We start from the raw sequence: 27,736 nt of genomic DNA on the forward strand, positions 1-27,736 counted from the left end.
GAGGAAAAAACATCCTTGAAATGCAAGCACAGCTGAGGATCTCCCGATATTCAGCGGCTGTCCCTTCATCTCTACGTATCTGTGTATGATGCCTGAGGAATCGTCTCACCCCTGTGTGCCTGTTTGTTACCCCAAAAAGCCCTGTCCTACTACTCCTTTAGCCCTTGGCTGCCTCCATGGTGACTTCTGCTAAAAAGTCCTCAATAAATCAGAAATAAATGAATTTGCGCTGTCAGGTGCTCTGTTCCTATTCCTCTGAATTTATGGTGGTCCTTCACACCACAGATCTAGACAGGGATTTATAGCCACAAAGGCCGACAACCTGAGGGGAGACCCGTGGTCGGAAGGGCTGAGTGATGGCAGCTCCTGAATCACGCCAGTTCCTGGGCAGTGACCCGCTGGGCCTCGCACGGACCCAGCGCCGCTGACGGGAAGATGTTCAATATCTCCTCCAGAGCGCCTCAGGAAGGAGCAGCCTCCTCCCCGCCCCTGGCCGGGGCCCTCGTGGGCCTCTGCCCAGCCTGTGCTGCCTGGGGGCAGGGGGGCACCGCTGCACCCAGCCCAGGCTTGTGCTGCCTGCCCCTGCCTCCAGGCCTCCCTCCTTGCCTTCTTCACCTTCCTCCTTCTCTTCTTCTTTTTCTTCTTCTCCTTCCTCCTCTTCTTCCTCTTCCTCTTCCTCCTCCTCCTCTTCTTCTTCTCCTTTTTCTTATTTTTCTTCTTTTTCTTTTTCTTCTTCTCCCTCTTCCTCTTTCTTCTCCTCTTCTATTTTTCTTTTTATTCTTCTTCTTCTCCCTCTTCCTCTTCTTCCTCTTCCTCCTCCCCTCTTCTTCTCCTTTTTCTCCTTCTTCCTCTTTTTCTTTTTTCTTTTTCTTTTTCTTTTTCTTTTTCTTTTTCTTTTTCTTTTTCTTTTTCTTTTTCTTTTTCTTTTTCTTTTTCTTTTTCTTTTTCTTTTTCTTTTTCTTTTTCTTCTTCCTCTTCCTCCTCCTGCCTCCTTCACCTCACGCCCAGCGCCTCACTGCGCCCCCTCACCTGGCCCCGCCCAATCCCCGTTGGACACGCCCCTCCCCTCAGCCCCGCCCACCACACCGCTCCTCCCTTCTAGCCCCGCCCCGCCCTTAGCCCCGCCCTTAGCCCCGCCCTCCCGTCGCTCCCTTCCCCTCACCATTGGCTCCCCGCTGCCACGTGACTCCGCGGCGTGGGCGGGGCCCGGCGTGGGCGGGGCAGGGGCGGGGTGGCGGGGGGGGGGCGGTGCGCGCGCGGGCCAGCAGCGGCGGCGGCGGCTGCATGTGCGGGCGCGGGGCGGCGAGCGGGGCCGGGCGGGAGGCGCGGAGCGGCGCGGAGCGGCGCGGAGCGGGGCGGCGCGGCCGGAGCCGGCGAAGCAGGTCAGTGCGCGGGGCGGGCGCGGCGGCGCGGGGAGGTGGCGGCACGTGGGGCCGCCCGCGCAACAATGCGGCCGGGGAAAAGAGGGGGGGGCCATGTGCTGCAGCGCGCGGGGGGAGGCCGCCGGACGCGGGGTAATTTCTGTTCCCCCCCGCCGCGCCGGGGGAGGCCGCGGGAGCGGGGCGATGGCGGCGGGGGAGGGTTGCGATGGCGGCGGGGGGGGGGGCCGTGCGCGGGGGGGCGATCGCGGAGTGCGGGGGAGGCCGCGCAGGGCGCTGCACGCTGCTGGCCCGGCGGGGGTGGGCGCCGTGCGCGGAGCTGCGGTGTCCGCGGAACCGGAGGGGCCCGTGCGCGGGGCTGCCCGGTGCAGTAACCCCGGTGGCAGTAAGGGGGGGGCCTTGCCGTGTGGGGTCTGGGCGCTGCAGGCACCCGCCCCGTCAGGGGACTGTGCACGGCGCTGCGCACCGGCACGGCGGCAGCCGGCAGCGGAGCACCCTGCCAGGGACACGGCTCACGCGCTGGGGGTGATGCAGGGCGCAAATCAGCGCGCACGAAAGCTCTCAGGCTCCGAGGGGCCTCGCCACCCTCAGGAGGTGCCGGGCTCGGTGTGGCGAAGGGCCTGGGGGGAAACGCGTACTTGGTGCTGTCCGGTCTTGCCATCCCAGTGGACGTTTCCCATCTCTTTGCAAGAAAACGGCGTCAAATGTATGGGGCTGTGCTCACCACATCAGCACTTGCAGCAGCGATGGCTACTCCAGGGCCATATTTGAGCATGTTTCTGTTAGGCTAGTGAGCCTTTCGGTGGCCTAGCCACGGCCGGGGGGCTTGGGGAGGCTGGTGGGCCCCACTGCACGAGCAGGCGGGTCATGTAGCAGGAGGACACCCCACGTAACGCCTTTCTCTGCCGTAGGTAAGGTGGATTTTGCATGCGACTGGAATTACTAATCCAAGCAATTAGCTAGAATCTGGCAAGTTTGTGCTGCTGCCAATTCCCAGTTAATTCGGTTACGGCTTCATCTCTCTGCTCAAAGGAGCTGAAACGTAAACGGGGCGACTGAGCGTGTGGAGCTGCTGGGTTTGTGTTGTGTGCATCCTTCTCGCTGAAGGAGGATCAGCAAGAAAACCGAGCCTTAATGAAGTCATGTGTTTATTGGTAGCAGTGGAAAAAGACTAGTGTGGATAAATGAAGCTGGTGACTTGTATACTAAATGTCATGAATCTCCTGCTGTAATCTGGATTTAAATTCCACTGATTGCTAAGTTTGTGATTGTATCATTGCTAATAGCGTATGTTGAAAATGCTGGGGGCTTTGTACACCCACCAATATTCTGCACCAATATTTATATACATCCAGGAACTTAACAGTGTGTTGTCACTAGGCTTCAGAGTTAACCATCCAGATGCTGGCTAGTGGGGACTGTTGCAGCACAGTCGCCGACACAGCCACTTTTTGGGGATGTCAGATGTTAGTAGCGGCTGCCAAATTTGACATGTGGGCAAATGAAGGAAGAGACTTTTAACCTTTGGTAAGCACTCCAACCTGAAATTTGTTCCTTTGGGAAAGCGATACTCCTGTTAACTTTCACGAGGCTGAAAATAGTCGCGTTACCGGAGCCCCACGAGCCTTCACCCCGTTGGCTCTGCTTACAGAGAAGGCTGCTTGCAGAAGCAAAAAGCTTTCGTTACAGCTATTTTAGTTTTATTTTCATGTGTGTCTTGATAGCTCAAAAATCACTTGCCGGCTTCCAGTCAAGGTGGTCCTTGATGAGAAGCATCCGCTGGGATCGGCCTCTTAAGTGCATTTCTTTGATTTGACAGCAGAAGTGCCCGTAGAAACGTCAAAAAAACCCGGCATTTAGGCACGTTTCCAGCTTAATCATCCCCTGCAAGCGATGGAAATCAGTGGCTTGAAATCCAACAGCACTCAATATTAAAATAGCAAACAGTAAACATTGGCTCCTATCAATAACTTTAATTATGGTTTCGGTTTTGTCTTAAATAGGCACACGTTGCCATAAGGAAATAAAAGTTTAGCATCCAGACGTGCTCAGTGGGGTGGTAGCGTCTTTGGACGTGGCGTAACGTGCTTTTATAGCACAAATTAAAATAAAATAGGGTTCTAGCAGCATAGCGTGCTGTTGTGTAAGAAAATTGGAAACTTTTGGGCTGAGACTGTGTGGTTTCTGGGCATCGTGTGCTGCGGCGTGTTGGCGGATGGTGTTCCCGGGCGGCTGTGGATGTGGAGAGCGAGTTTTACCGCTCCGGAGCTGAACCCCACTGGGGATTTTCAACCATAAAACAAAGTGCAGGGGAAACTCTGTGTGTGCCACTGATAGCCAAACCGAAAGCAAAAATAAACACCCGCGAAAGGTGGGGGGTTTTTGGTCATTGACAGCAAAGTGCTGGTCCAGGGGTGGGGTGTGAAGTGCCGCCTTCGCTAGGCTTTCGCAGCACGTGGTCTGGGCGTGCACAGCTCCCCCATGCGTTTTGCATCTTTTCTCTTTCCACTCTGATTTTATCAAAAATTAAGGGAGGGGGACAGCACCCCTCAGCCCGTTAAATGTTCATTTTTGCCAAGTTACACCACTTTGTGAGCACGAGATGGGACCGGATTCCTGTGGCAAGGAGCCCTTAAAATTTCAACAGCTCTACCTATAAATATAGTCGCCGTGAAAGGCAATCCAGCTTTTAAAAAAAAAAAAAAAAGCCACACTCTTTTTTTAGTCCCACTGTATCTGCCTGACTTTAGTGCAATGTAATGCATCTTGGACTGGGTGGTAAAGGCAAGACAGCATGGAGCACTGAGTCTCTTAATTCCTCTTGCTGGTTTATGTGGAGAATGGGTGCAAGAAGAGGAAAAAAAAAATCATTTTCGTTGTTAGGGGGTGGTATGGTGTGGCTGTCTCTGTGAAGCCACATGGCTTTTGCAGAGGGACCTTTGCTGATTGCTTGGTCCGGGTGGGTCCCCGGGAGCTGCTGCACCGCAGGGTGATGTAGGACAGGAAGGGAAGGAGCCTGAAGCATCCCTTGGGTGTGAACAATGTGAAAATTAAAGAGGGGGCCAAAAAAAAAAAAAAATCAAGAAAAAAGCCAGCTGCCACCTCGCCCCGGAGGTGTCTGGGCTTACCTGGCTGCTCTCTGATGCAACCACGGCTGCCTGGGGAGCTTGGGGGCTGGTTTTTGGCATGCCCAGGGTTGCCCAGGGACAGGTTGGCTCCTGGAGCAGGTACAGCATGTTCTCCCGGGTGCTGCTCTGCACTGATGGGACCCCCAGCCAGCCCCACATGATGCGGTGGGGTGATGGTGGAGAAGGCAGCGCTGTGCGCAGGGCTGGGATTTAGGTGGAAAATGTAAAAGGGAGGGTGGTTTTGCAGCTTAGCGATGTTTTTCTGCGTGCGGTGCACTTGCACGGCAGAAATCCACCTTTGTGGCTGGAGCCGCTTCGGCGTGAAGCCCTCGGTCACCTTGCAGCGCAAAAACCTGCTGGGGGTTTTGGGATGGGGCACGGGCTGGAAAATGGGTGAGAGTGGGGCGGGAGATCTCGACGCGGCAAATTGCTGCGTGTGCAGTTCGGCGAAGTGCTGAGCCTGGGCTGCGCGGGAGCTGCAGACAGGCTCCTCACGTGACCGTCTGAATTTCAGATGATTGCTGGACCACTTTGCCAACAGCCTCTCGCGACTCATCAGCTGCAACATCGCTTCTTTTTTTCCCTTTTTTTTTTTTTTCCTTTCCCCTTCCCCACCCTGCCTGATTTCCAATTCGAAGCAGGAGGGATGAATATGACACGGAGGGTGGCTGCAGCTGCACAGGGTCTGTATCCAAATGGTTTCCTGGAAGGCAAGGGGGTTTTTTGTTTTGTTTTTTTATCTTAATATTTTTCTGCGAGTCTTTTATATCTGGGCTGTTTGGATGTCAGGTTTAGTTTCCCATGACATCGAGCGATTAGAGGAGGGTGGTGGAGAGGAGGGGCTGAATGCTTTCTTACATGCAGATCTCTCTGCAGCGGTATCATAGCTGATCGATAGTAGATGTGTTCCCTCTCATCTCTGTGATAGTTGTTAGAGATTTCCTCTCTGTACGTCACTGTCGTTAATAAGATGTTTAACTTGAGAGCTGGGGGCGATGTGGTGTGTTATCATGTTGCAAGGAAGCGGGAGGGGGGGTGACGAGTTCCCGCACAGACTTGTGCTGGGGAAGATTGTATCGATGCTTTCAGGCTGGGGAGAACAGCTGGGTTTGGAGTCAAACCGTTGCCTTTCACCCTTAATGAACTTGACCTGGCAGCATCTAATTTTTTTATTTTATTATGACAGTGATTATTTTTCCTTCTAATACTGAGAGAAGCAACTCAGTCCTCTGTATCTGCTGCATTGCCAGGAGTCAAGGGCGCACCCCTTGATATTTTTTTTAAGCAGATTGTACCTGTCTGGCTGGACTTTGACGGTTTTTTCCCTCTTTTTTGTGGTCCCCCGAAGCATTGCACAGGACCAGTTGATGGCTTTTTTTGTGGTGATGTTGGGTAGACAATGCAGGTGCGGTGCCTGCAGAGCCAGAGTCCTCTCCAGGAGGGTTGTTGACTGTGTGTTTTGAGTCCCGTGCATGTCACCGGTTGATTTTAGAGTTAAAAAAGCATTGCCATTGTATGCATCTTGACCAGAAATAGCATCCCTCCCTGCCACAGTTTACCCAGCCAGCTTGTTGAGAGCGGGCGAGTTGGTCAATAGACACTCCAAGTGGCACCCTTGGGAGTTTTGCACCAAAATGGAAATGCCTGTGTCCTTCAGCCCTTCCCTCCTTGCCAAGTTGTTTTCTTCCCCGCCTCCTTCTCCAACCTGCCACTCAAATCCTCTCCTTTTTGCTGTGTTTTTCCACAAGTGTCTTTCGAGCATGACAGCAGGGAGAGGAAAGCCGGTGTGGGGCCACGGGCGCCACGACACAGGGGGCTGATGCCTATCAGCCCAACCCTTGCCTGTGGCTTTGCCCCCCCCCCCCCCCTTCACTCTGGGTGACTTGGTGGCTGCCAGGTGGCTGTATGACACAGGTGGGTCCGCATCCAGCAGCGGTTGGGCATGGGGCTGCTTCTGCCTGCCACCAGACCCATCCCACCTACCTGCACCTCTTCTCTAGGGTTTCAGTCAGCCTGACCAGGGTGGCCAGGATGTCCCCAGGTAGCTGTGGAGCAGAGAAGGGCTCCATAACCCTCTCAGGGGAACAGGGTGGTCACAGGGGCACAGGGCTTTTGCAAAAGGAACAACCACTGCTCCAGTGGTGGCATCTTCCAGTCTTCAAGCAGGACCTGTCACTCGCAGTCTTGCCAGTGCTCCGCCGCAGACTTTCATCAGTGATTTTGCTCAATAACCCTTTTTTTTTTTTTTAACTTAAAACCAAAATGCTTCCTAAAAAGCAACGTGCCACCAGCACATTGGGACATTGGCTTGGTTTTTTGGAGGGTCACAGCCTCCCAGCTCTCCTCTCGCTCCAGGGAAGAAGCAACACAGTTGGGTGCGATTTTCAGCCCTAATAGGAACAGGGTCTTAAGTAACCCCGCCACATCTGAGCTAAGCAAGTTCACGCCCTCATTGCTGGATGCGGGAGTTAATTTTTCTTGCTCTGCCATGCACAACGTCCCTCTCTGTGCTGCTCCTGCAACTCGGAGCGAGGGGAAATTCGGGTGCAACACTGGGCGGTGCCGGCTCAGCACATGTTCCCGAGCGGAGCGACCGCCCAAGGCCCCCTTCATGCAAACGGGGTCAGCAGCTGGGAAATTGCAGAGCAAAGTGCCTCCCTGGTAATTCCCAGCTGCCGTTAAAGCGGCTTTAAAATAAATTCCCTCAAAGAGCAATTCCAAGTATTTGAGGGTTTGAACTTTTCCGGAGAAGGGTTTGGGAGCTGCCGGCGTGCGCACTGCACCCTGGCACGCCGGGGAAAGGCACTGGGGGAATTGCTCTGATTATCCTAACCTCTAGAAAACACTTTTTTAATGTATATATTATGCTTATTTACTAGCTGTGTGTGCAACACAGCAGTCAGAAATGGAGCGCTGCTGAAAGAAAGGCTTGCATTAAACTGAGAAGATGGGTTGCTGAGCAGTGTCCTGGGCTGCAGGCAATGCCCAGGCTTGGTGACCCTCACTGTGCCATCGTACCTGGCCACCAGCACTTACCCAGGGACGCAGCCCGACCAGGCGCCCCTTGCCGCACATTCCTCGGCCAGCTCTGCTTGGTAACGTGGGCACAACAGAAAACAAACTTTGCAGTAAGCCTTGTTCTCCCAGAGCCCCTGAAGCTTTCTTTACAAAAAAAAAAAAAAAAAAAAATACTTTGGAGCACTGTGGTCTTTTTTTTTTTCTCATGCTCATGAAAATTCTCATACCAAACCAGTAACCTCCGCTGCCCCTGGTTCATTATTTTTTAAGGTGGTGTTAGGGAGTATTTAAGAGAAGACTTGTCCTAGCCTCTGCGTCCTCTCCTCTCCTACACCCCATCAGTGGCAAATTACAGCTTCATGCTTGCTTGTGTGGCAGGCAAAAACCAGGGGTTTTGGTCAATGAACAGGAAAATTTGTCTCATCCGTACTTGCCCACCCCGAAAGGCTCTTGAACTCCCTGCACTCGTGCTCCTCAGGTGGATGGGGTGATACATCCTCAGGGGGTGCAACCTGCTGGTCATGGGGATGTCCCCATGAGGCTGGGTACCCCGAGCTGGGGACAGCCAAGCTTTTCCCTGCAGGAACAGTGCTCTGCTCCTGCCAGAGTCCCCTTTCTGGGGCCCTGCCACCAGTACAAGCGCAGCCAGGCTGAAGGCTGGTGATTAAACCAGTGATCCAGGTCACCTCCTACCCCTCTTGGTGCCCCGAATGATAGGGATGCTGATAGCAGGGCCGCATCCAGGTAGGGAGCTTGCACTTCTGCGTGCCCGTTTGAAGGGACTGGGATGAACCGATCCATTTCAGGGTAAAACCACCCTAGAAACCCCATTGTAGTGGGGGTTTCCTCCCTGTGCACCCTTCATTGCCATGGCTCAGCCACTCCCAGCTCAAAACAATTGTGATCATGTGTTGTCATTTGCTCTGGCAACTTCTTAATTAACTTTCTATCACGTATTTAATTTTTTAAATTTTTTTTTCTACATGGACATGGTGGAGCTGTCTCCTGAAGTGGGAGAAAACACATCTTGATTCTTAAGGACAGGTAGGGAAACCTGCAAATTGCACATGGAGATTTGCTGTGGATGGGATTGCAGTGGGTGCAGTCCCAGCCCAAAGTCGCATCCACTGGACCACACACTTAGTTCTCTCTTTTTTTTTTTTTTTTTTCCTCCAAAACTAATCCCTCCAGCCCCTTAGGCTTTTTTGTTGTTGTTGTTGTTGCTCCTCTCTGAATTCCTTCTAATTTGCAGGCTCACTGCCAGCATACAACGCGCTATAAAAAGGGGACTTGTTCTTCAAGCTTCCCTCCGGTACACAGCATTTGCACAAATAGCAACACGCTTGACAAGTAGGTCTGATTCCCCCTGCTATTACTGAAATGCTTGTAGAGTGCTTGGGGAGTAGAGACGCTGTCTCAAGACAAGCCAAGTTGAATTTCACGGAGGGCCCTGAGCCCAATTCCCAGCCGGTGTTTAAGCTCCTGTCAACTGGAAAAACGGAGCTGTGCCTTTTTATTTTTCTCCCCGTGCGGCTTCCTCTCTCCAAGAGAAGCGGATGTGGTTTGCATCCCTCCATACCCCACCGGCGCAGGTACCGCTGCCGGACAGGATGCGGGCTGTGGCAGAAGACCCACATCCCGCCGAAGCCAGCCCCAGGGCCACCACCAGTTTTTGGCTGCTCTGGAGACGGGTCCCCCCTGCCGTTATAGGCAGCTGCAACGCAAACCCCCTGCCAGCTTCCTTCTTAAAACTAATGAGCCGTTTGACCCTGGGAAGTCCTCCGGGAAAGCCGCGCCAGAGCCTCGCTGCTCACACGGATACAAACTGCTCTCGTTACCAGCTTAAATTTATTTGTGGATGACTTGTACCCATTTGGCCTTGTTCTTCTTGTACCCGCACTGGCTTTTAGCTCGGATTGCTCTTTTCCCTGCTCTGGTATTTATCCTCTGGCAGGCTGTACCAAGTGGTGGGTCTGCCAACCTAAATAAGCCCAGTGTTCCTGGTTGAGAAGGCATGGAGGGGGCATAAGGGCATCAAGGTTTCCTCATCCCTGTGGTGGAGACAGCCCCAGTGACTCACATCTGCAGCTCATCCTCCCATTGACGGAGAAGAATCCCCCGTGCCACCTCTCGACATCCTCACCAGGGATGGTCCCAGCATGCAGAAGGACACACCAACCATCTTCTCTGATTCAAATCTGTCATCTAATTTCATTAGCGTACTTGTCTTTTGCAATGCAAAAGCCATTTTGGAGAGGATGAGGGTTTTTTTCCTAATGCAGCCTTCAGTAACACCCTTCCCTCTCCTTTTGGTTGGCAACCTCGGGTAACAGCACAACCGCTCACGCTCCCAGCCGTGCTAATTTCAGCCCTGGTCTTCTGAAGCAGAAGTTTTCTGTGCACGGCTGTGCCAGGCGCTTTGCTCAAAGCTGAAGTGGATTTACCACGTCAGAGTTCATCAGAGCAAAATAAGCATGTGGCTCCTTACCACTGGTTCCCTTTCGGTTGTGTTGGACCATCCGGGATGCAATACATTTTGATAAAAACCCTACTGAGGGGGTTTGAGGCTTTGTGCACAACACCTTACAAAACTGTGCTCAGGGTGATGACTGGGAGCTTGCTCAGATATAGGAAGAGCTGTGAGGTGTTTGCTTTCCCCCCAACGGTGGTAATTTCTCACCTTGGAGTCTCATCTCCCGCACCCGTTCTTTTCCCTGCCACATTCAGCATCTTTGCTGCGGATTTTCTTTGCACGTGGATGCCTTTTTGCACTTTCTTTGGAAGCTCTGTGCTTATTCCTGGTGGTGCCGAGACGCTGGTTTGCCCATTCCGATTTGGACCGCTGCCTTCTCCTTGGCAGGTGGAGCTTGGTTGGCACCGTTGATGGAAAGAAAGATGCTCCAGGTGCCATCACTCACCAGCTCCTTACCTCCTTGAATTTTTCCTTTAGTTAGGAACCTATTTTTGTTTATTTTTTCATGCTGCCTAATCTAAACTGCATCAGCGTGTGTCCATTTGAGGCAGGATTTTATAATCCCCTGCAGTGTCCTTCCTTCATGCCATGCCCTCATTAAGCTACGTGTAAATTGGCATCATTGGGGAGGAGCTGGGCTCTGCAGTTACTAGCAGGATTATTCTCATACCTGGTGTTTTCCAGCAAAGCTGCTTGGCTGGTATAACTCAATTCCCCCTAACACTCATCTCCACTGTCAGGGGGAGTGATGGTACTCCATCACTGAGGATCAGCAGCAGATTCCTGGGAGGAAATCACCAGACCTTATTGCATCTTTCCACGTTAAGTGATTTTTTTGACCTCAAGCTCCTCTTCTCCAGGCCATGGTTGTTTAGTACATCACATCAGGCGTTAACTTTCCACCCCAAGTCTTTTCCAAGCAGCCCGTGGGCTCCTTCACAGCTCCAGCATGGGAGTGTATCGCATCGTGCGCTCATATCGCTGGTTTTGCTTTTTGTTTCATGTTTTCTCACTGCCTAAATTAGCATCCACGGATTCCAGCCACTCATGGTGGGGTGCAGCTGGGCATTTTCTCCCTTTAGTTGATCTTCCTCATTCTTTTCTTCCCGTTTATTTGATTTCTCACTGTATTTAAAGCCGGGGTGGTCAGTGTGTGTTTTGCAGCCTTCTGCTCCTGTTACTCATTTCTTAGAAAAGAAGGGTGAAGAACCACAAGCAATAAAGATCCCGAGGTTTGAGGACTGGCTGTTTATTTGTCAAAGCTAGAAATGCAGTGACTGAAAAGGACAAGAGGAAATCCTCACTGCAGATGTACCTCAATTAAATTCAAGCTTGCATAAGTCAAAACTGGGGGGTGGGCATAGCAGTAGCAGCTGGAGTGGGGGGATTTCCTCCTAATGCAGTTTTAGATGGAGGTGTTAGCACTGCCATTACTGCAAATAACATCTTTTTTTGCCTTTTGCATCTAATTTTTGCACCCCCCAGCCTGGCTTTCCTTCACCATGCCTGACTGGCACTGGTGGAGCAGTGGTGCCCATCTTGGTGGCGTCATGACATCCCTTGCAGTGGGATTGCACGTGGATAGTGACAAATGGGTGACTGTAAACCAGCCCCAGGGGTGCAAATGCCAGCGAGAAGGCTGAGCCACCCATTAACTGCTGGGGAGAGGGGATGAGGAACAGCAGGGTGACTCAGATTGCAAAGTCAAAGATGTTCTGAAGCCCAAAAAAGACAAAAATAGGTGTCTAGATCATTCAGGAGGGTTTGAGGACCGCTTAAGATCTTCTCCCTCGGAAGCAGCAATTACTAGATGAAAGGGAATGTCTTTGAACAGTCGTTCTGGAGCATCTGTTTTGAATTTTGCGCATTTGTTTGGGGAAGTGGGGAAGGCTGCTAGCTGGGTTGGTGGCTGGGCAAGGCAGAGGGTATCCTTCAGGGAATATGGCTTGTTGCTTACGAAATGCGTTTTGACACCGGGAGCGATTTCCACATCTCTTCTCCTTTTCGGGCTGCATTGTCAATAACTTTAAAAAGCACTAACACCGGCCACGAGCTGGATTTTTGCTCACAGGAGGGCAAGGGGCTGTCTCTGCACAAAGTGGCAAGCGAGGAGATACCCACACAGTTTTCTTTTTGTGTTTTGCCTGTCCTCGCTACAGAGGAGGCATTGGCATGTAATTACCACCAGCTTTAATCCAGCCAGACCAACTGTCTTTCTGGCAAACGCAAATACAATAGGAGCCAAAGGCTATTGCAAACCCTAAATAAAACCATTACAGCCCCAGGGCCTTACCCAAGCCCTGTCCGCAAAGCATCCAGGACACCAGCTCGGTTCAGTCTTCCTGAGTCTGGAAGACTTCGTTTGATGGCAGTGACCCATAACTTTATTTTTTTTCTTAGTTTCCCTCTGCAAAGCCACCTGCACGCTTGTGGCCACTACAGCACCTGCCAGGAGTGGCACATCTGGCCAGCGTTAGCGAGTCCGCCACTGAATGCACTTGGTTCAGGGTTTTCTTGCTAAAATTATTAGCGGCTTTAATTGAAACCAGAGGCGGGCGAAGGCACGTCATGCAGACGTGCACTGCCAGCAGGCATGCACAGCTCAGCCTGACGCGTGGTTATGACCAGCGTCCTTACAAACCGCTGCCAGATGCAACCTGATGTCCTGCCCATCAGTGGGATGGACGATGTCAGACACCACGCAAGGCCCCGCTTGGCCTGGAGGGAGCCACCCAGGAGCCAGTGCATCCCACTGGGCTTTTCTTCCAGCTACTGCTCTGAACTGGGATTTACTCCGAAACCCGGAGGATTTAACTTTCTATTCCTGAGCAAATACAGCCCAAAGTGATGCAAATGCATGACCTCGCCCGAATCTCAAGAAGAGGTAAATATTGCATCACGCTGAGCGTTCTGTATCCTTTGCCCCAGTCTGAGCAGCTCTGCCCAAGTCCACCCTACTGCAGGGACAAGCTAGGCCAGGGAGGAGGTATGTGGTGGGAAAGGCTTTCTCCTCACCACCCAGTTTAATTATCAGTGTCTTGGTAGTTGCAATGTGATGGATGCTGGTCCTGCCCCCATGTAAGGCTGCTCTGGCTGCTGGCGTCCCCACAGAGCTGCCGGCGGGGAGGAATTGGGTTTCACAACACATCTTTCCAGGCTCCCACAAGATTACTGGAGGGTGAGGAATGTGCCGGAGAAAATATCCCAACTGCTGTTAAAAGGCACAGCTTTCTCTGCCCCTTTCTGGGACAGCCATTCCTCTACCGCACCAGACACCCTCCTCCAGCTGGCAGTGCCCTCTGGAGCCAGCCCTGTGTCACCTCCCCGTGTCACCCTGGGGTGCCTTTGCCCTCCTGGCTTCCCCTTCATGTGCAAATAATTGCAATTGTGATAAGCAGGGTCTTTTATGAAGAAACTCTTTGCTTTTCCCCCTCGGTGCTCCTGGGACAGAGCTCAGTCACTTTATATCTGGACAATAAATCTCCAGGACACACCCTCCATGCAAGGCAGTAATGCCTCTTAAATAATGGGCCTGCCAGATGCTTGTTCTGTCTGGGTGAAGAGCATGCCAGCCAGTTGCAGCATCTGTAAATCATTTGCCAGGAGAGCCGAGGCAGCGTGGGAGTCTCAGTCGAATCCCTTTTGGCCAACCCTTTGAAATCACAGTGAAGGTTTCTGGGTTACCTGGAGTGGAAACACCTGTGACCCGTGGCAGCCCATGGTCCCAGAGTGAAAGATGCATCCCACGCGTCTTGGGAGGAAGGTGGAGAAATCTTCCTCCTTGGTCCTGCTACTTCTGAAAGGTAGGAAATCTTTGCTAGGTGAAGCCTAAGGTAGTCCATTTTCTTGATCCCACTCTTTGCGTCTACTGTTGCTTCAAAGTGCTGGGAGCATCAGATGATGAGATGTGGTCCTGGGCAGTGGAGGGCACTAAGGAGGCTTGAACTGGCTTGGTGTTGGTTCATCTCTGGGGTGATGAGATGTGGAAAAGGCTGGAAGTGGGAATGGCTTTCTTTGATGTATCTTCTCTGTTGGGTCTTCTTTCGGAGCTCCACAACCCCAGTCCATGTGTTATGCCTCCACCAAGAACACCCTCGAAGTTCTCCGCAGATCTCGTGGCATCTGGGGGTGGTGGCTGGGCCGTTGCACTTGCCCTGGCTAGTTACAAGCCTCTTGGACTCTCTCAGGTGGCTTTGGCAGGGAGCACCTGCTTTCCTAGCTCCAGTGCCAGGGAGCCCCGGCCACAACCATAAAGTCTTTCCCCAGCTATTAGAAAGCAGTTACACTCCTTGTGTGTCTTTTCATTGCCAGAAGCTGGTAAGTGGACGAGTCCTACACAAATAAACTTCTCAAGGGCAGGGAGTCAAAATATCCCTGGGCTTGTTTGGTGGAAAAAGGTTAACCAGCGTGAAGTCTGTGAATTGCTGCTGACCCGACTTTGTTGACAAAATACGGTGTTATTAATTGGAGTTGCAGGCAAACTGCCTGGGGATATTTAGAAGGAGCTTGTCCATCACAAGGGCAGAGATCTCCCTAGGAGAAAAACTGGCTGGGCTCTTCAGAGATGCACTTAGGGTCTTGGCCATGGCTCTGGTTTGGGGTTTTGTTGCTGAGGATGAGGTGTGTAGGGGTCTCAGTCTCCCACAGTGGCCATGGGAGCATGGGGATTCACCACAGTGGAGCTGCAGCAGAGGACAGGAGGAGCCCACCAAGAAGCTAGGCACTGGGTGACTCTTTTAGAGTGAGCTGAAGTGGTCTCTGGATGTCCCTGCTCGTGGCAGGGGGGTTGCACTAGATAACCTTCAAAGTCCCTTCCAACCCAAAGCATTCTATGATACTATGATGACTGTAATGAGATTCCTGGGTCCCTAAATTGAGGTTTCTGCTCTCAAGCTGAATCCTACCCATGGCATCATTGCCTGGGCAGGAGCAACAGCTTCATGGTGAAGGTGAAATTCAGGACTGTGACCTGTGCTTCTCCCAGCGTGGTCTTAAATCACAGCAGCTGCTGACGGCTGTGTTGCTCTGGGAGATGCTCACTGTCTCCCTGCCATTCCCCCAGCCCAGTGACTTATTTTAGACTGGGGCAGGGTGTTGATTGGTACGTGGCCCTGGGTGCTATTGCGTTTCAACCAGAGAGGAACCACCATCGTGGCAGCCGAGCTCAGCGAGCTCCAGAGCCGGCTGCTCCTATCACGGCTGGCAAGTTTGTTCACAGCATCTCACGGCAGCGCGTGATGAACAGCTTGCTTCCCTCAGCCTGGAAGCGAGCAGAAAACCCGCGCTGGCGCTGGCCCAAGACAGAAGCTATGGGAATCCTCCTCGACAGCATGACAGCAAACGCTCATCTTGAGAGGGGCCGGCACTGGGAGGCTCTTGCCCGATGAGCCTGCAGCAAAGCCCATCCTGTTGCAGCAAGTTTGCCTTGGGCTGCAAGGTTTCCTGCACCTGCGTGACTAAGCACACTGGAAAGCACCTTTGGTGTGTGCCAGGGTGGTGGAAATTCAGCTGCCAGTAGCAAACATGCCAGTGCATGTCCCACCATGCTTTTGAGGAGGTGGGTAGCACCTAATGGAGTTGGGCAAAGGGGCTGTAACCTCTCCTTAGTTTCCCTAAGAAGTTTACAATCACCTCCAAGGTAAGGTCGGCCACATTTAGATGGAGCCGCATACGGGTGAAAAGTGCTTCTCAAAGGTTGCCCCATCTCTGTAGCCCCACAGCTTGAAGCCCCCTCTCCTGGGATGCTCAGCCTTGCCTAATTCAAGTTGTGCCATGTGAACGTGACCTGGGAGAGCCAACAGGAGCAAGATCCATATGCCTGTTCCTCTTGTGCAGCCTCTCAGTGCAGTCTTGCCCAGGGTGAAGTGGCCGCAGGGGTGGAGCAGTCCATCGGGAAGGAGTTCGGAGCAGCTTGACCGTTCTCTGCAGAGCAACCATGGCAAGCAGCCCGCATTTCACAAGTGGGGTTTTCCCATCAGGCTCTCCAGCTGCTATAAATAACAGGAAATGTTTTGTCGTTTTCTGCTCCGGAGAAGGTCAGGAGCTGGATTCTGTGGTCTTCGGAGCTTTAATGAGGTTGGAGATTTATTCAGTATACCCAGAAGTCCCCTGGAGCAGCCTGCCTGGGGCCATTTGGCTCCTTGGATGGAGAAGTCTTCAATGCCAGCCTTTGAGAAAGTTACGTTAGCCACCCTTGATGAGATATCAGGCCCCGCTAAATTCTTCATCTGCTCTTCATCTCCGAGGCCAGATATTAACTCTTGGATTGCTGCAGAACCCTCTCGCGAGAGGTTTGAATCATCCTCTATCTGTAGCAGGAAAAGCCTCTACTGCGGATCTCAGGATGGACACAGGGAGAGCAGCCACTGGTATCGTGAGCTTGCTGGGAGCTCATCTTGCAGCTTCCCTGACGCATCAACACTTGGCATTCGATCATGGTGGGCAAATACCTAAAGTTTTCTTTTTGCCTCCTCCATCAAGGAAGCTGGTCCTTCCTGAATCTCCCCTGGGGCTGATGGACCAGCTGTTTGACTCCTGGGTGGTTTGTCTGTGATGGCCAGGCTGTTGCATTTACCAGTGTGTTCCTGCCACAGGGGAACAAAGAGTCCCCAACAAATGGCAGAAGACTTTAAGCAGCCCTCAGTGCAAACTGATTTTCTAGCTTTTATTCAAATTAGAGTATTTGCCTTGCAGTATCCACCCCAAACCAATACTCAGTCAAACTTGAGATGAAACTATGCTTGCAGTGCTCTGCCATCTCCATGATTGGGGTGTGCTCCTTGTGCCTGTCTCCTTCAGCTGGTAGGGTCCTGCCAAAGCTCTGGTTCTTCAAGGTTGCTGTCCTCCATCCTCATGGCTAGGACTTTAACACTATGGTGCCAAGGGGTGTTTGGAAAGGTCCTAAGGCGTAAGAATGGTCTCAGCAGAAACAGATCAAAATAACCTATTTCCAGTGCAACAGATGTATGCACACCAAGGCTGGGAGTTATCTTACCATACCTCTTAAATTAAGGAGATGACTGCCCCATGCTCCCACTGTAGTATAAGGGATGGGAAGATACCTCCAGAAGTTGGTTTGCTCCACAGACATGCCCACTGCCCTTTCGCTCTCTGTTAATTAAAGAAGGAACAAAGTGCAAAGCCTGAAGGATGCTTGTCTGGGTCTAGCTGGTGTGGAAGAAAGTCACACACACCTTCTCTGGCTGGTGGCAGTGATGGGTCTCCACTGGGGTCATATTATTGCCCATTGGGCATCCCCAGCTCCTTTCCTCATGGTTTACCTGGCTTGCGCTTGTGGCAGGATGGAAACCCAACAAATCAAGCGGGAAGATCCAGCCCCAGGAGTTTGCTCAGACATCTCAACAGCTTCCCTGGGTCATGGGGAGCTGCAAGTGTCAGGTCTGTGCCGCCTGTTGCCCCAGCAGCCGTGCAGGGAGGAGACAGAGCCGCTGTCTGCCGCCTTTCCCGTTTCCCCAGAACATGCAGGAATGCTTTGATGTCCGCTCCCCCGGCCCTGAGCACCCAGCACCAGGATTAACCACCAGTCAGACCCCTCTACCGCCTCCAAATAAATCTACTAAACTCAGGCAAGCCCTGCTCAGAGGGGTCCCAGCATACCCTCTTGCATGGTGTTAAAAATAGTTTCTCCCCATGCACCTGCCCCTCCAAAGCCAAGACTGTGTTTTATTTTTAGAGCCCAGATTTCCTGGTGGTTGGCTCCTCTCCTGGGGCATAGAGGACAGGGACAAACATTAAAATTAGCAGTCTCAACGGTGCAAAGAAGGTAGGCAGCATGGAAAGTGCTCACACCTGGGTTGGAAGAAACCCTTCCCACCTTAACCTCTCCTACCTATAACGTCATGCTTCGAAACCAAGGCAGAAATGCAGCTCCAGGGGTGGTGTGTAGGAAAAATACCAGATTTTGCTCCTTTTTGATTTTTTTAAATGCCCCTTCAAGGGCTAGGAGGGCTGCAAAAATTGGAAATGGAATTGCATGTTTGTGAGAGTGTTATATCCATCTCTACGGGGTTTCTTGGGTCTAAGGTAGCAGCCCCTGCGCAGATTTCTGAAGCGGCAAAGGAAGCCTGGCTCAGCCCCGATTAAATGGTTTCAGCGAGACTGAATTATTTTTTGTAAAAGCCTGTGTGTTTACATTTCAAAAGCTTATTTTAAAATGCATGTGTATACAAGAGCAGGCTTATTTATAAGGCAGAATAGCCCGCTGTGTCCTTACCTGACTTAAGTGTCAAGGAAGCAGCTTTTTTTTACTTTTTACAAGCGCAGTTTAAAATAAAATACTGGTTTGCTGTGCGCCAGTGAATCTGCCCAAGAGGAGGTCAGGGCAAGGTCTTGTTTTCCGACTGTAAAAAGCTATTTTGCTTGTTTACGGAGCTTCCTCTTGCCAGCCATCATTTTAGGTTAATCTGTTAATGACAGCTATAGGTAAAAAAACCTCATTTCTATCCCCCAGACTCCTGGCAAGCTTGCACTGCCAAAATCCCAGACTAGCCAGGCTTCCCAGCAAACAGCATTTGGGAACTTTCCATCGGTAAAGCAGGATTTACTGGGTGACCCATTCAGTCCAGGTTCTTGGCAAGGTTTCTGTTTTCAAGTCCCTCAGGGAAATACATGAGAAAGCATTTTGGGGAAGATCTTGGCATTTTCTGCTTCCCCAGGGGAAGGATTTTATTCTTTATTCGTGGTTTTAACCATATGAACTGGCAGCACACCAGCCCAGTGGCAGGAAGGTGAGAAGCACCTTATGGTGGTGCTGAAAGGCTGCAGGTCAGTGCCGAAGCATGATGAGATGTTACATATGGACCTTAATGGCAAGATGGGGAGGGTGAGGAGAACCCCAAGGAGCCGCTAATTTACACGAAAGCAGAGAGGAGCTTTGACTGTAGAACGTGCAATTCATCTTGCACAAGAGACGGAAAGCCCGCATGTGTTTTTATGCCTATGCTCAGAGATATTTTTCTGCTTCTAGCAAGCTTCCATGAGGCACGTGCACCTGGTGGGTATGAACATGAAGACCTAGGTGAGCAAATGCCATTTATACCCAGGAAAGAGCTGAAGCAGACATGGTGTGAGGGATGGTTTTCCATCCAGCAAAGCTGTAAACCAAAGCCCTGACCACTGGTGGTTATTTAAAGACTCCCGCGGCGCTTCCTGTGATGGGAAGGTGCTTGGCCTACGTTCAGGCTGGGCGACTGCTCTCTGCAAAGCCAAATAAACAGCAGCCACTTGAACTTTCCACCTTGCGGGCTCAGCCAGATGCCTCATCCCCAGGCCACAGCCGGCTCCGCGCCTTGGACAGGCTTTGCAGACAAGCCTCCTTGGAGGATTCAGGGTGATGACCACGTTTTGGGGTTGAGGGGTGCTTTTCCCTTTGCGTGAAGGACCCCAAGGGAAGAGTTTGGTGCTGTTTGGAGCTGAGCGTGGGCATCTGGGAAGGGAGATCTGTGTCTCCAGAATGGGCTGGGATGTGTGGGTCCATGTCCTTCAGTGACCTTGGGCAAGGCAAAGAGAGAGGAAATTATATCCTTTAATACTAGACATGTACTTTAGATGCTAAATTCCCTGAGAGAAGCACAATCCAAGTGTCCAGGACCAGGAATTTCATCTGTCCATCAAGGCATGTCGGGGACGTGTGAGTGTGGTGACTGTCTCATCTGCAGGGTGTCCATGAAGTGCCAAGCATCAATGGTGAGATGCCCGTGGTGATGCTTCATCAGTTGGGGAGGTTGAAGGTGGTCCCTTCCAACCTCAACCCTTCTGTGACAGTCGATGTGAAATGTCAGGCACTCGCCTGTATGCATTTTGGTGCTTTTATTGAGTTGTATTTAACGTGGTGCATGTCTCTCCCCGCTTCTGACCCTCCCCTGGTGACCTGAGATGTTGCAGCAACACTCATGAACCTTGCGATGGATGCTTCTTCCTCACATCCAGTGGCAGCCCCTCAGCCTGGGAACTTTTGCAAGACTTGGCAGCAGGGCCATTGCAGGAGTATTTCACACAGGACCCAAAAATATTGCTGTCGGTGCAGCATCGGTCGGCCTGAACGCAGGGTCAGGTCCCTAAGAAATCAGACTGTTGACGAACAAGCTTGAGCGTATTCAAATGTTTCGTCTGATTTTCTTGGACTGCAAAGTTTCCAAGGGAGCCAAAAAGCTGGCTGCTCTTCTTGTTGACTTTGCAGACCAGAAATACAGCCGGGTTCAGTGAAATAAGGAAGCTTGAATTCTTGTGCTGGTGTAGCAGAGGGAAAAAGCTCAATTTGGGAAAGCTCAAATGTCCACTTCAGAGATAAAAATAAAAGTCCAAGTCGTGTGCCCCGGCTCTGCTGCCTGCGCTCAGCATCAAGGGTGATTGCTTGGGCATGCGGCAGCCCACAGTATCTAGCCATAGGACCAAAATCTTTGTTTGACATCCCTCTGAATTTCTAGCAAAGAAGCAAATCCAGGGGCATTTCTTTCAATCAAGGTCAACAAGGTGGGTCCATGCAGGCACTGGGGAGTGCAGATACAAGCCGTGCGGGTACATACCAGTACTGAGCTGGGACGAGAGCGCAGGAGACTTCAGGCAGGAGCAGAGCATTGCTTCAAACTGCAAATGAACCCTGAAATGACAGCGAACTTGAAGCAAGCCCACGTTTCGGGCCAGGCTGGCTGTGAATCACTTCTGGAAAATGAAAGACGAAACTTTCTGACTTCAGTTCAAGTTATGAACTTATAAACTCCCAATTATCTGGTTTAATGGACGCAAGCCAGAGACAAACATTTTTGAAGGCGAGTGTATGGGACAGCTTCCTGAAAATGAACTCATTGAAAAAGGCGTGATTTGGAGACTAAAAGTTTGACTCAAAATTTTGTATTTTAAAAAGCTGGCTTAATTTTACACGAAGTTATCTTGCTGTGGATCCCAGAGCTGCTCTCAAGCATCCTCCATCCCTTTACTGCTCTTTGCTAAAATGTAGGGGCATGATAAATCACTTCCAAAAATGAAAGTTGAAAAAAATACCACTTTTTAAGCCCATCTCAATCATGGCAAATGTGCAGAAAGATTTTGCACAGGACATCCATGTAAGCTTACTCATTTCATCCTGAGATAACAAGCCCAGGCTGGCAGTGAACGGGGGACAGCGGGGCAGCCCATGGCCCAGCTTTGCTATTTCATGGCACAGCTTTGGGGTGGGGGTTAGAATTGGGATGTCCCACATGTGGGTACAGTTTTTGTCAGCAAATCTTAGTACTGTGGGGATTGTTGCAGATGGTGTTCCAGAATAAGGCTTTTTTCCCTCTGTTTCCCTTTAAAATACTGATTTCTTTTCTCTTTCTCAAAATGGCTGTATATTCCCCAGAACTGTCTTCAGGCATTAAGAAAATAAGAATATACGCCTGAAGCTCTGCTAGGGATAAAAATGCAGAAGAGGCGTCATGCACACAGCTGGGCAGCAGTTCCTCCCGCGAGCTGCTAAAATTGGCATCTGCTAAAGTTAGCGGAGATTTCGTTGAGCCCTTGTTTGTTTTATTGAAGTGGACAGGTCAAGGACCAGGGTTTTATCAGCTCCCTGACATCAAAGGGATGCACCCATGGTCCCAGCTGCTGGGAATCATCCTCGTCCTTGGAGCTGTGGCTGTAAGCCGGGAGGACGGCCAGGATGTGCTGCTGCTGAGGAGTTGGTTATGCTGTCACCAGCTTTGGAGGCAGCAGTGCCCACAGTGATGCTTCTGCCCAGCTCCTGCCTGCAGTTGTGCCAGTGAAGCGGGTGAGCTCCCTGGCGTTAACCAAAATCTCCTATTCCTACCCCTGTGCAAGACTTGGGCACTGCCCCGGTCTCCTGGAAGCAGATTTAGGGCAGGTGCCCCTCTGCGGTTGAGTTAGGTGAAGGCATCATGGGTGCATCCATCCAGATGCTGGTGGCTGCAGGTCCAGCTTCACCGGAGAGGTCGGTCGGCATTTCCAGACCCTGCAGGGAAACCTCTTGGTGAGGTCCCCAAAGTCCTTCAGGTGCCACCATCAGTTGGAGCAAATACAGCACACAAGTAGAGCTGGAGGGAAGTCCTTCTGCTGTGTTTCTAGTAAATGCCTGCCCAGGGCGTGCTAATGACAGCGGAGAGGATGTCCTCCATCAGTTTGATGAATGACACTTACTGTAGATCTGGAAATGGGGCGGGGGTGTTCTATTGACCAACTGATAAAAGAAAATACCGGGGAAATTCCCACCTGGGAACGTGCAGGGGAGTTTCACACCATGCCTTGGTGTTTAATTACAGTGCTCATTTAGCAGCCCTTGGCTGCTCATCCCTGTCCCCATGCAGCCCACAGTGCCATGCCAGTACAGCTGCCTGTTTTCAGGGAGATGGGCTGGGAATGGATGAAGCAGAAAAAAAAAATTATTTTTTTTTTAATAATTCCCCCAAAGTGAGATCAGCTCCCAGGTGTCTTCACCAAGACGGCTGTTGACATCTCAATGCTCTCGTGCGGGCAGAGCTGAGCCAAGCTGGGTGGCCACTGACTGCACTGGAGCAGATGAGCCTTGTGCCCCGTGGCCAGAGGGGACATCTTTGGTGCCCCTTGTCTCTGCTCCCTCGCGCTGGACTGCAGTAAGACAGCCCGTCCCGGGGCTGGGTTTGCTGTTGGTTGCCATGTGCGAGGCCAAATTTAAATTATTTGTAAAACAGCAAAACGTCCTGTGTGCTGGCTGCTGTGAGTACTCTGTGCACACCTCCCGTAGGGCACTGTAGTGTGTTTTTTCTGCAAAGATAGTAGAGATTTCAGCATGGAGCCAGGTATATTAATCGGAATGCCCTCATTTAGCTGCTTCTCTGTACCACGAGAGCTTGTAATGGTGGAATTGATCCAGCCCTAAGTCAGCACTGGGAGTTTCTGCACTCCTGCAAGGTCTCCATAGATTTCCCTCGATGTTGCATTTTCTGTTCACTGCAGCCTGGCTCTTTAGGAAGCAGCATGAAGAGGAGATGGAGAAAAACTCTCCCTTGGAGTACGCCCGTGACAGGCAGGATTGGGAATGGCTGTCAGCGTCTCTCCCCAGGCTGAAACCATCTTGTGTGCCCCTAGGAGCAGAGAGGCAGGGACCACTCTGGCCGGATATCAAAGCAAGTATTTAACCCAGTCACTTGAGCTGCTCCTGATGACCTCTGTTTCTGGCAGACCGGGAACACCCAGGGTAGGTCGCATGGCTCCCCTACAGAGCCCATACGTGCAGGAGTGCCCAGTGCCGCCTTAGCAAGGAATCCAGGGAAGGGATCGGTGGTGCCTGGTGAGTGCAGTGGGTCCAGAGAGGAGTAAGGATGGTGGTGGGGCAGCCTGGATTTTCCCCTACACAGCAGCTTTGGCTTTTTGCTTGTTATTAGGGTTGCTTTTTCATTCACCTCCTTTGCCATTCCTCTCACTGAAAGGCAGAGCATATGCATGTGCATCCCCCAAAATTTATTATCTTTAGTAGCTGGCTGCTGGCTTCATCATAAATGATGAATTTGGGGTTGCAGCTTAATTTATCCAGGGAAACTCATTTGCTTTCAACTTGATTAGAGCCTGCACCAGTGCAGCAAGGGTGGCCGGGAAATGCCACCCACGCCAGGGTGTCAAAATGCCTCTGAAACCACCCGGGGATGGGGAGCTGAGCAGAGCCAGAGCAGCTTGCGTGTCTCCAGGCCATTAAAGCTTACCCCTGGGGCCGGGGAGGATGTACAGAGCACGGATGAAACGCCGCGTCCTGCCTGTCCCATCCCTGCTGGATCCGGCTGTAGGAGCTGGGGAAGTTTTCCTGCTGAGCAGGGTGGGGAGGCTTCACATCTCAGCCTTTATTTAATTTTCAGGTGATAAAAGCATTGCTTCCCTGCCTGGCGCGTCTGAGCAGCCAGCACGTTCAAATGCTTCCCTTTCTGCAGGGAATTTGCATTTCCCTAAAGGCAGCACCGTTTTTATGCAAATACCTTGATGAAAGAAAGTCAAAACCAAGGTGTGCTGATGAGTAAGTGTTCCTGGGCATTTCTTGAGCAGTCAGACAATCTCTTGCAAACCTTTTGGCGTTTCCGGGGAGAAGCAGCGTGACGTTGCCGACTGTGGGCTCCTCCAGCCTGAAAAGCGCTGTGCGATGGCCCCTTCACCTCCACGTTGTTCCAAGAACAGTATCAGTCTGGAAAGGTGCTTTGAGGTTGCAGTGTCCCACTGTTGGATTTGCTTTTCCTGGGTGCACCGTTCCACGGGACGTGGCATCCCTGCTTGTTGCAGTGTTCACGTGATGCTCCACAGCAGCACTGTAGGCAGGATGGGTTTCCTCCTCTACCTGCCATTCCCCTGAGGACACAGTCCTTCTCCTTCAGTGCTCTCCAAAATCACCTGGGCACGGTCCATCGCAGCCAGCTGGGCTGTGCTGCACAACCATCTCCTTGCTTTCCCTGCTGGGATGGGGAGAGGAGCGAGTAGCGGAATCCCATGGCAGCATCCAAACATCTCCAGTTTGGAGCAGGTTTTTTGCTGATGCAGATCATTGCAGTTTCTCTTTCTGAGATGCCAGGGCGTTTTCTGGCTTTTATAAAGCCACTGCTGGAAATCATAGAATCACAGAATGGTTTGGTTGGAAGGGACCTTAAAGATCATCAAGTCCCAACCCCCCTGCCGTGGGCAGGGACACCTTCCACTAGCCCAGGTTGCTCAAAGCCCCATCCAACCTGGCCTTGAACACTGCCAAGGGAGGGCACAGCTTCTCTGGGCAACCTGTTCCAGTGTCTCATCACCTTCACCTTAAAGAATTTCTTCCTTATGTCCGATCTAAATTTACCCTCTTAGTTTAAAACCGTTGCCTCCTTGTCCTATCACTACAGGCCACAGCAAAAAGTCTCTGCACTGGCTCAACGTTCTTTCTCTGAAGTGATGCTCAATCTTCCCTTCTCCTTCCAGTTTGTTCCCCCATCTCCCATGTTGATAGGGTGTAAATTGGGCCAAGGATGAGGGGCAATGCTTTACATGCCTGGGCTCAGCAACAGGCAGGCTCTGCACAGCAAGCAGAGACACCGATGCCCTGCCAGCAAGAACAGCTGCAATTTTTGGCGTTCCGTCCCCTTTGGTCTTTTATTTGAAAGAAAACCACCTTTATTTGTTCTGCAAGCTCCTGCAGGTGGGGACACCTCTTGGCAACTGCCAGCACAGTGTCCCTTGGTGCTGGGATTTTGTGCAAGAGTGGCTGCGGCTCAGACCAAAGGGTTTTGTCCCTGTTGCTGGCAGTGACCAGGTACAGGGTAGGAGAGGGTACAGGATCAGGCCGTGCCAAAAGCCGTGCATCTGAAACTGGCAGCCTGGAGGTACCTGCTTTTATCCCCAGAATTTTGCTGACATGCTGCCTTTGCAGTGCAGTGGTCCCACAGCAACCAGGGAGCTCTGCTGTGACTTTGCTGGAGCTAAGGAGGTTTCTGGAAGGGGGTTACAGGGAAAACCTCTGCAGGACCTGGGCTCGGGTAAGACAGGAGCTTGGCATGCCAGGGGTCTGCAGCATGGCTGGGCACTGCCAGACCTTACAGCATCCCGTGCAGGAGCAGGGCATTTTCCCATCTCCCTTTGCTTGCTCCACGGCTTTTAATTATCCTGGCTGACACCCATCATGTTTCCCCCGGTGTCTTTCCATATTATTAGTAGCCCCAGGGGAGCACTTACTACCTGCATGCAGCATCTCTGCCCCATCCTGCTGGAAAGGGGACAGCCCTGGAAGGGCTTTTTCAAGGGGTGCTTTCTGATGGGGGGTGACAGTGGTCAGGGCTGGTGAGGACAAGGAGGAGCATGGGCTGGTGGCTGCCTTCAAAAGTGCTTCAGTGGCCACTACGAGGGAGAGGGACAGCGGTGTTGCCACACCCCAGCAGCCCATCACAATATGTGTGGCTCTGTCTCCATGGGGTGAAATGGGGAGCAAAGGTGAGGTGGTTTGGGAAGACAGCCCCTCAGAGCTCAGGGTGTGGATTGTGAAGGAAGCTCAGGGACCCACAAACCACATCTCAACCTGGTGCCATTGCTGTGGAAGACTTGCCTTTCTCCAGAGCTTGGCTTCTCTGATCAATGCTGGATATAGCTTGATGCCACCAGAGAAGACCTTTCCATGGAGCTCATCACAGCCAGAGCATGTTTTCTTCTCTCCTGTGTTGCCATCCCCAGCATGTCATGGAGCAGGGAGTACTTTCAACACTATGCAGATCGAAATCCACCCGCTAGATAGACTGAGTCCCCTCGAGCCCCCTTCTTTGTCAGCAATTGTCCATCAAAGCCACCGCAGGCGGTTGGCGTTGGGAGTTGTGCAAGACACGGCGATGACGCAGAGAAGGCTGGCAGTGCCCTTTGGTCAGGGCTGCTGTTTGTTTGACGAGGAGGTAGGACCCCATGGCATAGGGACATCTTCACATCGGGATGCCACCACTCACTGGGGACATGTGAAATAACAAAGTTCAGGTCCGGTGGAAAAAGGGGCAGTTGAAGACCAGGGGCCAAAACACCAGTACTGGGGGAGGCAGTGGAAAAACTAAATACAGGCTGCACCTCTCCCAGAAATAGCCTCCCCGGCACAGGCTCAAACTGTACTTTGAAAGGGAGGTGACAACAGCCCCCCCATGCCCTTCCCCGGGAGCTGCCACTGCCCATGCTCCTTGTGCATCCCCCATAAGAAGCATCCCCCACACACCCTGCCCTGCATTTTGCCATTCAGACACCTGCCCTGAGTATTAAATTCTCTTAAAATGGTGCGAGAAACCACAAGAAAAGATGAACAGATGTTCGGTTGAGCCAGAGATTCGGGGTGGGAGAGGCACGTGGTGGTGGCAGTTGTTGGGGGGGACCACTGGGCTCAGTTGACCCCCCTATGTGTGTTTTGGGGTGAGAATGCTGCTTTGGGATTTTATTCTTTCCAAGGATGCTTTTGAGCAAGGCAGGAAGCCTAGAAATGCCCCATCAGATGCAGAATTGCTTTTCTTTCCTGATTCCTCTGGCTAAAAGAAATCCCTGAAGGATAGGGGCGAGCTGACCCCCAGTATTTGGGGTGCCTGACTTCCCTGTGCGTTGGGCACCAGAGCGTGGGGACTGGCCGTCCCCAAACGACCGAGGCTTTCACCCCCTCAAAAAACCCCCTCTGGGGCACACCCTCTGCAGATTTGGGAGGCAGCCAGCCCAAAGCCTGCTATTATTTCTCCCCGTGGAGTTGGCCTCTCTTCCACCCCCCTCTTTTTTTTTTTTTTCCTCCTTTCCCTTCAAATCCAAGCCAGGAAAAGCTTCTGACGTCGGCACCACGGCTGCGAGCTCCTCGTGGCTGCTGGGGGAAGGCGGCAGAGGGGATATCCCGGATCATAAAACCAGGATCTCTCTGTGAGCGGGGCCGCTGCCGGCTGCCTGTGAGTTGTCCGCTGCTGGGGACAGGGTGGGAGGAATGGGTGGGGGACTGTGTTTGGCTGGGGAGGGTCCTTTTCCTCCCTGTGCTGAACGTTTGGTGCCTTTTTGTGTTTTTTATGAGCTTATTCTGGTGGCTGAATCTCTTACAGTGCAAGAAGGAGTTAGGTTAAAAAAAAAATGCGATCTGTGCACACCTTGAATTCGAGCTGCTTGGGGGTTGCATATGAGGGGAAGACCTGAAATTGCAGCTAAAGGGCTGTTCAGGGGGTGCCTGGAGCATCTTGCATTTCCTCCACGGCATTGCCCCACGAGCACTGGACCGGAGAGGCAGCCCTGGCACCGGTGGCCAT

At 52.0% G+C, this 27,736-nt stretch overlaps 1 protein-coding gene across 1 annotated transcript in view; it reads left to right on the forward strand.

The window, feature by feature from the left end:
- The first annotated feature begins 231 nt into the window (after window positions 1-231).
- The window catches only part of PTP4A3 (protein tyrosine phosphatase 4A3), a 46,247-nt gene continuing 18,742 nt past the window's right edge, over window positions 232-27,736 (forward strand). Inside the window, exon 1 of the mRNA XM_074830431.1 lies at window positions 232-1,382. The gene's annotated coding sequence lies outside the window, so the exon portion shown is untranslated. The remainder of the gene's footprint in view (window positions 1,383-27,736) is intronic.

Source organism: Strix aluco, chromosome 1 (assembly GCF_031877795.1).
Source record: "Strix aluco isolate bStrAlu1 chromosome 1, bStrAlu1.hap1, whole genome shotgun sequence".
In the NCBI taxonomy this organism is placed as follows: Eukaryota; Metazoa; Chordata; class Aves; order Strigiformes; family Strigidae; genus Strix; species Strix aluco.